Raw genomic sequence first — 10,154 nt, 5'->3', positions numbered from 1 at the left:
TATGTTTTTAATTAAATATTAAATTTTGTGGTTCACGATTAAAGTTAATAAAAAATGTAAAAGTTTATTTACATTTTCTCTCTCCTGAAAACATATATAAAAATTACTAAAAAAATGTAAAAAAAAATAGCAAAACATTTTTTTTATGTTTTTGATGTTTGTATTAAATGTAACAATATATATTACATGTAAAAAAAAAAAAACGATGTTATATAGGGTTTTCACGGGTTTTCTCAACTCAAAAGGGTTTTCAAACTATACTTCTCATATATATATATATATTGGGGCGCCCAAGGGGCTTCAATTATTAAACCATAGCGGAGCAAGCTTCGAAGCCCCGTGACTATAACATGATGATGATGTGACACTGTTGAGGTGCTCCGAAACCCTACCATAAAAACCAATCTAATTGAATAACACTTGGAATGTTTTTGTTTTAATAGAGGTAGATAGACATATGAAATAAATGACAACAAAAGTCTATTATAATTTCTGAATTATTAAAATATTAGGTATATTACAATTAAAGAGTTAATTTCCACACATAATCAACTTGCAATTCCACCCAAATCGAGTTGACCCAAAGTGCCGTAAACTATGTAATATGTATGCGTTGTTAGTAAAAATATTCAATTATTATTATTAATATTATTATTATTATTAATGTCTCACTAGTTTTTACATGTATCACATTTTTCTAATTCAAATAATTATGCAAGTTAAGCAAAAATTTAATTTTACAAAATTATATATACTTGAAGTGATCAATTTAGAACATTTATAAAAATATAATATTGCCGTTTTTGCCTTCATTTACATGATCGACACACAGTAAACTTTTTATTTTTCATTTTCTAGCAGGTGACACGTAGTGAATTCATCAACCGAAAATGTTGTTTGCTTATTATTCTTGATAAGATGCTAAAGTTTTAAGTTTTTAACACCTAACTTTTATATACTTGTTAATAATAATATTTATTGTGTGCGAATTTAAACTTTTGTTAAAACCTAATTATTATTATTAAACTTTTAAAATGAGAGAATAAAAAGTGATAAATACACTATTAATATTTTCCTTTTCCACCATTACCCCATCATCTCAACTAAACGCTTTCACATCTTTTATGGATAATAAAGGTGTAAAAAATACTTATTAAAGACTAAAAAGATCACCTTTATTGGTATACAAATAAATTCTTATTTTAAAATACCGAAAGAGTTAGAAACATAAAAGTAAACACAATTGCATAACATAACATTGTCCCTCAAGTTATTGCTAGCCTTTAACCACCTTACATTCTAACTCCATACCCTCATCATGATCCACATTTTCTTAACTAATAAAGCCATCATTTTTTCTTGTTTCACTTTCTCCCTCTCTCTCTCTCTCTCTCTCTCTCTCTATATATATATATATATATGTGTGTGTATGTATATATATGTCCATAACAACATAGAATTTCAACTCCATAGCTCTCTCTTTATATCTCTCTAAGTGGGTCCTTTGAGCCAAGAAATGTATCTACATAAGCACTTGGTTATACTACTAACAATGTTGGGGTCAACCTTCTTATGTTCTTCTTACAAAATCCACCACCCTATCAAACCAACAAGAAACCTATTGCCACAAGGCTGGTCCAAGCTGCGGCGGGTCAATGTCGACCATTATGGAGCCATGGCTAACGGCTACGATGATTCTGCGGTATGTTCGATATAAAATCCGTAGCAACAAAACACATGATGAAGCATGTGTTGCCCCTTGCTTTTATGATATATGGCATGTTCTCATAATTAAATTAAAATGGTTTTTTAATTTTTACTTTCTAGGCATTTATGGAAGCATGGAGGAGTGCTTGTAGTTCTTTTCAAGGCACTGAGTTTGTGGTTCCTAGAAACTAAGTGTATCATCTTAAGCCCATCACATTTTCTGGTCCTTGTAATCCTAATTTCAAAGTCAAGGTAATTGCATGTATGTATTTATGAATTATGAATGCATGTATGTGTGTGTATATGTATATATGTATGTAAGCATCCACATGCTATATACATTTAAACTTGAGTTATATGAAAGCTGATTAAATAAATGAACACACTGTTGTGATCAAAGAATATTATTATGAATAATACAACTGACCAGAACTGTGATGTAACAAATCCTTGTCAGATTTAATCTCGGAGCTAAACAATATCTGTTAGTGACCTAAGTTTTGAAACTGCAAATTCATGCCATTTTGATGATACAAAATGTTTTTCTTTTATTGGTTCAATAAACAAGATTTATGGGACAATCAAAGCTTCTTCGCATCGATCTGACTACGAAGAAGACCGAAGACATTGGATCGTGTTTGAAGATCTTGAAGAGTTTACTGTGGAAGGAGGAGGAACCATTAATGGAAATGGAAGAATTTGGTGGATTAAATCTTGCAAAATTGATGAAACTCAAGTAAGTAACGGTTAAGTTTCCACTTTTCATTATGTATGACAAAATTTCCAAGAAACCACCAATAATAATATTTTTTTTAAAACGACTAATGGGTAAAACCCGGCTACCCGGGATAGGGATAACCCAATGGCGAATTAATTGACTAGCTCAGTAATATAAGATGGAAATACTTAACAAATAGAATTCCGTTATAAACCAAAATTTTGAAATACAATATCTTGAATATATGTACACATCAAAATTCAAAAACCAAAATTTGATAGGAAAATACATGTGATGGATCCAAATTTGTTTTTTTGCAATTAATAATCATTGCAATTAATAATATTGATTTTACTTTTCAAGTTTATATGGCTTTTAATTTATATATTCCTTGAAAATATATCTTATTTAATTTTAGTAACTGAAGAGAACGGCATAATCCTTTATTTATTATGTAAAAAAGTGTTTAATTTTAGTAACTGAAAAGAACGGCATAATTCTTTATTTATTATGTAAAAATATTTAATTTTAGTAACTGAAAAGAACGGCATAATTCTTTATTTATTATGTAAAAATTACATAATTATAATATTAGACATTTTAGAGGAGTATAAACTATCTGAAAATTTCAAAATATAATGTTGATAAAAAATTCAAAACTACTGTGATTAGTTTATGTTAAAAGAAATGAAAGAAAAATAAACAATCAAGAGATAAGGTTTTCCAAAAAGGAAAAAAAAACATGCATATTTCTATAGTATTAGAACTCTCACAATAATGATTTTTATTCTATTTCAATTTGGTTGTACTATATTTCTCCAACAATATATAATTCTAACTATTTGATATATTTGTTTGCAGCCCTGCATAGGTGCACCAACGGTACGTTTGCAACCCTTCAACCACTATGCGAGCGTAAAATAAAAACGAGTATTATATTTTAAACACTAGACTAATAGATGTTTTAACACAATAAAAGTTTTTAACCAGTGTCAGTTGACACCAATCTTGGTGGAAGTGTCTCTGATCTTAAACAAAATATGCAACTTAGGATAAAATAAATTAATATTCTGGAATTGAAAATTGTATTTATTTGCAGGCAGTAAGTTTCAAGAATTGCACGAATTTGAGAGTAAATAATATAAGGATTAAAAATCCCCAGCAAATGCACTTAACTTTCCAGAATTCAGTAAACGTGATGGCTTCAAATCTTAGGATCATCGCACCTGCTAATAGCCCCAACACTGATGGGATACATATAACTGCTTCTCAAAATGTACGGGTCTTCAATTCTGTCGTGAGAACAGGTATGTAGCTTATTAATTATGCAATTTAAGAGTTATTTTTGGTTAGCATGTCACGCTCGTTTTATAACCAGTATTATTATGTTGAGAACTGAAAAAACCACATAACCGCACATACAAAATGGAGCTAAACTGTTTTTTTTTTTTTTTAATTTATCCGTACCCTTTATTTTATCTCCTCTTCTTATTGTTTTATATTTAAAGAAATTGTGCATATACATGTGTTAACATGTATATGCATTTAGGCAGAATACTACAAATACCATGTTATTTAAAAGTAATTAATTTGTATGCATATTAATACTGAATTATATGTACGCAGTCAAGTGATATAATATACAATATACAGTGGATTGGTTTAAATGGTTTTTACAATTCTTAACATATTATTGGTTATAAAATGCTATACGTTTATTTACGAAGGAAGGAGGTAATAAATGATTTTTGTGGATTACATCATTTGCAGGTGATGATTGTGTTTCAATCGTAGATGGATCACGAAACATCGTAGTTAATAAACTTACATGTGGTCCAGGTCATGGAATCAGGTCCAATATTTTCTTCAACGTGCTTTATGTCATAATATTTTAATGTTAGAAATATTTATTTATTTTAAAATCAAGTAATCATATATTTGGAAAATATTTTCAGTATTGGAAGTTTGGGAAAGAACAATTCAGAGGACAGAGTGTCAAATATATTAGTTGATCAAGCAATAATTTCAAATACCACAAACGGAGTCAGAATTAAAAGTTGGCAGGTAATCCACCTTTCCTCCTAATTCCTTTTATACTTTATATTAAAGTCAATAAATTTTTATGTTTATTCTATATTGTTTAAAAAACAATACATCTCATATACTTAAAATACTTTCTAAATATCATTAGGCAAACACAAATCCAATCGAGAAAGCAAAAAAATTTTGGGTCGAAGACGAAAATTTTTTAGGCCTTAATTAAAAGAAGTATTTTGTTGAGTTTAAACAATTTAATTTTGATATGAGCTTACTTGGTTATAATTTAGGGCGTGTAAAAAACTTTTTGTAGACTAGAACCCATAAATAACCTTTTGGTTGGGAGTAATACCCCTTTGCCACTAGACCAAGCTAGTGGTTATGCAATTAAGTTTAAACACCAAATATACATATTGTTTTAATAAAAATACATATAATTTAAAAAAAAAACGGGCCTAGCGGGGTGTCGGGCCTGTGGCCGCCGACCACCCAGCCCCCCTTAGGGTCGGCCCTGATAATCATGAGTGGGCTTGGATCAACTTCACGTCGAAATAAAAAATATGCTTAGCTAAATGAATCAAGTTTGGGTTAATTTGTGGGGTTCACAGATTTAGACACTCATAATTATTTTTAATGTGTTTTATGTACGACTGTTGGAAACTGTACACTAGTTTAAAGTCAAGAAAAAACGAGTATCAAGTTATAGAATTTTTAGTTGTATAGTTGTAAATTTACAGTAGTGATATACAAAAGGTTACAAAAAAAAATTTATAAACAACCATGTATGATGAGCTTGAGGATACATAAGTTGTGTTAATTCGTATTAATCATCAATCTATCATAATTTACGATCGAGTTCTTGGTGTATCCATCTTCCTAAAGTGACTTGTTCATGTAAAGATCTCTCTATAAGTGCAACCTGTTTAATACCCTTCAACTAAATTAACATCACTAAGAATATATTTGCAATTAACTTCTACCAAGAATTAATAATGTAACTAACTAGTTATCATTATTAATGCAGGGAGGGTCTGGATATGCCAAAAATATTAGATTCCAAAACATCATAATGCATAATGTGACTAATCCAATTATAGTAGATCAAAACTATTGTGATCGCGAAGAAGAATGCCCAGAACAGGTTACAACTCCGAGCCATAACACATTCTTTATCTTCTCATTCATTTGATTCACATATTCATTAGTTTATGATGTTTTGTTGGCAGTATTCTGCGGTACAAATGCAAAATGTTGTTTATAGGAACATAAGAGGAACAAGTAATTCGGAAGTAGCCATAAACTTTAATTGTAGCAGGACATTCCCATGCAAAGCGGTTTTGTTGGAGAATATTGTTCTAAATCGTCAAGGGAACGAGGGAGACATGAAAGCGTCATGTTCGAATATCATGTTAACGACAAGAGGGAAAGTTGTTCCGCGTTGCTAATGATTGAAAGTTTAGAACCTACGAAAATGAGAAGGATTTGTAAAATATTTAGGACATGTTTTGGATTAAGTTTGAAAACAACTTATTAACTTATTGGTTTTTTTCAAAAAGTCAATAAGTTAAAAAAGTATTTGGCAATCACAAAAGTCCCTTTTATTTTAGTTATTTTGACAATGTTAAAAATTTGTTCTCAAGAGGCCAATAAGTCAATATTTGTTTTCAAACTCAATGCCAAACATGACTTTAGTATACATTTATGTTTGTGATAAATGCGTTGATCCAAAGACTATTGTAATATTGTGTTAGTCATAATACAAATACTCTTAGCGACTTTTCTAAGTCTCACGTGCACACTAGTAAACAAAGAAGTACAATAAACAATGACTAAATCCGTTGGTAATGGTTGTTACTCACACAAAACTGTCGGTACATGGTCATCAGAAATATGATCGTGGGTAATGTCATTTGCGACAGATCACTAAGGACTTGCAAGAGGGATCAACGGAGCACAAGTTTGCACAAGGATGGTTGAAAACTTTTGTAAGATCATCCAAAATGATCATTCTTGATAGATTAACATTGAATACCAAAGCGACGGAGTGCCGACAAACAAATTACTCGCATGTTATCGACATAATCCTTTAAGTTATACTTGTTGGGAAAATAATGGTTTAACTTTAATCAACCTTTATTGTTTTGATAATGACTAAATTAGTCTAATATGATATTAAAAAGTATTAGTTTATCATTGATGCTATATGTCACACACATGTCCCTTAACAATTGATTAATCATCATTTGTCACTAATGTAGGTCCTCTAGATGGATCTCAAGACTTGACTCGGATCAATCCGTGTTGTTGGTTAGCGGAAATCACCAACGACACTCGGATCTCGGATCTTAGTTTGTTTGGTTTATTTTCTAAAAGAGAGAAAATGAGAGAAGTGGGTGAGAGAATTTATTTTCTTAAGTTGTGAAGAGTTAGAAAAGGTTATGGAGAAATGGGTAAAGTGCCCTTTATATAGGGTCCCTATTTCTCCAAAGTTTACACAATAAACTTACAAAATAAACGTACCGAGTACGTACTACACCGACTAAAGCAAAATAAAACGAAATATACAATCCTAAAAACAATATATAATATTGGCCTTACAATCTCCCTCTAGGATTAAGTATGTCGTGGAACATTCGTCAAGTTCTTTGCTTCGTCTTTATTTCTTGAAACTTAGTACTTGTCTTGATCCAGGATCTTGAACCAGATTGGATCTTGAACAGTTCTTTATTTTCCAGTCTTATAGACTTGAACTTCAATCTTATTTTCTGGGAAGGATCGGCAACAACAAATTTTAGAAACATCAGATGCGGGAGGCTCGACATCTAATTTTCTCTTGTTGACTTTCTTGAGCCGACTGGTTTCTTTCCTTGTCTTCAGATACAATCAGTTCCTTTTTAGGTTCAACCACCAACTTTCACGTTCTCGTTTTCTTTTAAGTGCTTCAACATCTGCAACTCCAAGCAGACTTGATCTACCTGTCCATGTATAACTGCACAAAACTTAGAACGAATAAGATTCGTTCACAGACCATCTCGAGGGTCAAAGAAGAATTTGTTCACAGACCCTCCCAATTTCAGTCTCTCAACTTGTAAATGATTTGTTTAAGTCCCAGATTTCCAACAAACATTGCATGGACGATCTTAACAACAAAACACATTATTTTGAATAAAACAAGGTTTAATAAAATATGTACGAACATAATAAAAACTTAAAATCTTTTTGGCATTTTCATATATTTTAAAATAGTGAAAATATATACATAATGTTTTGAAGTTGAAACATAAATAAAACAAAATCAAAATAAACAATAAAAGATAGGAGTAAAGATAAAATTAATATTATATATCAATAATATTTACAGAATTTTCTAACAAATTTAATATTTTTGTGAGAAAGATCACAACAGGGAATCACATTATCTGTTAACGTTCTAGATCACACTTCTATTTGGACATTATTATGCCAAGAACCCAAAGTCGATTGTAGATATAATTTGTCAACTTTAAACTTAACAAGTATTTTGATGTGAACATGATACGTTAAGGTACAATTAAGCACAATGCTTGTGTGGTCCCCATTTAATCCGACAAATTACGGACTCCATCATACCTCGGGCTTAATTTGCTTTCACATGTCACCTCAACTTGACTTAAACCTTTCTTAGTTGATCACAGTAATCTTATTAACACACTCAACACTTTGACTTTGTGCACTTGAAACTTTGTACACTTAACACGATCTAGAAAGATTAAAATAAAGCAGAAGTTCAGGCCATAACAATCAGGTCGGATAATACCATATTATCGCGCAGAGAAAGTCCAAGGCTTGAACAAAAGAAAGAAAATAAAACAAAGCAGAAGATTCAGGGCCTTAACAATCAGGTTGGATAATACCATATTATCGCGTAGGAGAAAGTCCAAGGCTTGAATCAAAATAAATGAAGAAATAACGCAGAAGTTAAAATTCCTAGAACTGACTCTTTTTCTTGATTTTTCTTTTTCTTTTCTGACTCTTTTGTTTTTCTTTTTCTTGCTTTTCTTGACGCTTTACTTGACTCCTTTCTTGACTCAATAAAAATTAAAAATGACACTAATTTTTCATAAGGCAACTGTGATAAGGTAAAGAGAGGCTTGGGTATGACATGTTTAATTACATTTTAGCCTTCATTAATATGACTTTAGTTGGAGTCGGCAACCGCTTCATAACCTGTAACCACTAGCATAGGCATATATTTAAGTTTATATCACTATGACACTTACTCATTTGTCAAGCCTATCTACACATCAAGCAATGATCTTGTTGGCTTTTTATCTACTCTTTTCATGTGCTAGAATCGTTAGAGATAATTTCTTATCATTTTCCAATGGTCAGATCAATTTCTCAAAATTTTAAAAATTTTAAATATCCGACTCCCTCTAAGCAGGAGCTCTCTCTAAACGGGACAATTCCTTTTAGATTTTCTTAAAAGTAAGATAAAGTCTTTTTGGTAAATCGAATGATTTGGTTTTGCTTTTCTTAAGATGAATTGAAAATCTTTTTGGTGAGTTAAACTTAACTCATTTTCTCCCTCTAAAATTGTGACATATTTGAAAAATATTTACAATTTTATATACAAAAAGATAGATAGTTTGCTTTAATCAAAATTGATCATGCCGATCTATTCGACCCGAAATTCAAATCGAGCATGATCGATGGTTTTAGTGAAAAGGTTAGCAAAGTTGTTGTCAGATTGACTATCTTAAGCATGCATTATCACATTGTATGACAAAGTTGAAGAGATTCAAACCGAGATCCAACAGCTGATGCTGGATCCATCACTTGAGAGAAGCAGTTGGACGAGGTTGGTTTGAGAAACGCTCAAAAAGTTGTTGTTGAACCATTTAAACCAGGCTTCCCTTCCATGAGGTTTGTCCTCCCATGTCGCTTATGAAAGACTCGAATCCGCCATCAAATGGTTTAGCATCAAATAACAAGAGTTCGTCTCCCATCATATGCCGGGTGCAATCACTATCTAAGTACCTAATACTATTGATAGTCCTCCTTGATTGACCCTGCATGCACTAAACGTTCAAATAGACATCGGTTCCCGGGATACTTTTGTCCCGGGAAGGTCAACCGTAAATCGACCAAACTTGATTTTATTTCCTGAAAACCATTTATTTCTTGTTGGAAGCTCACTTGATGAAGAGCGGTCCTTAGGAATCCAAGCAAAAACATGTTCCTTGGTTTTGGCAATTTTGGACTTCTCTTTTCTTGCTTTTGAAACTGTTTTTGGTAAATCCTCAGACTTTACAGTCTTTGGATCCTTTTTGATTTTATCCTTCTTGGTTTTCCAAAAATGTTTCTTTTTGTGTTTTAATTTATTTACTTTGGATCTCACATCCATTTCACTAGGTTCACTATCAGCTTGATCAGTCCTTGAATCAGGGCTACTAAAAGCTCTTTTTGGGGACTGACTAAGCCGCCTTTGAATATCAAGCTGTTGCTTGAACCAGTGCTTGCAATGTCTTGCAAGGTGAGAAGAGTGACCACACAAAAAAGCACTTTCTCCTAGGAGTGCCATAGAACTCGTCTGAACTATAATGTGGTTGGTGCGGTGGGAAAGGTGATCCTTGGAAAGGAACATGATTATAAAACACATTTGTGTAATATAGATCAACAAAATTTTTTTGATAATGACCATAGTAGTTGT

At 31.6% G+C, this 10,154-nt stretch overlaps 1 pseudogene across 1 annotated transcript; it reads left to right on the top strand.

Annotated features, from left to right (window-relative positions):
• The first annotated feature begins 1,444 nt into the window (after positions 1 to 1,444).
• Positions 1,445 to 5,928, top strand: LOC143578982 (polygalacturonase QRT2-like; annotated as a pseudogene). The gene is made up of 9 exons (XR_013143373.1): positions 1,445 to 1,702; positions 1,828 to 1,959; positions 2,276 to 2,443; positions 3,287 to 3,307; positions 3,525 to 3,732; positions 4,196 to 4,277; positions 4,381 to 4,489; positions 5,487 to 5,603; positions 5,689 to 5,928. The product of XR_013143373.1 is annotated as a polygalacturonase QRT2-like (transcript).
• The last annotated feature ends 4,226 nt before the right edge of the window (positions 5,929 to 10,154 follow it).

This window comes from Bidens hawaiensis, unplaced genomic scaffold, assembly GCF_021521415.1.
Source record: "Bidens hawaiensis isolate Kalapana, Puna unplaced genomic scaffold, B.hawaiensis_p1.1 tig00029414_1, whole genome shotgun sequence".
Lineage (NCBI taxonomy): Eukaryota > Viridiplantae > Streptophyta > Magnoliopsida > Asterales > Asteraceae > Bidens > Bidens hawaiensis.
Note: the sequence above shows the minus strand (reverse complement) of the source record. Positions and strands in the feature narration are given on the sequence as shown.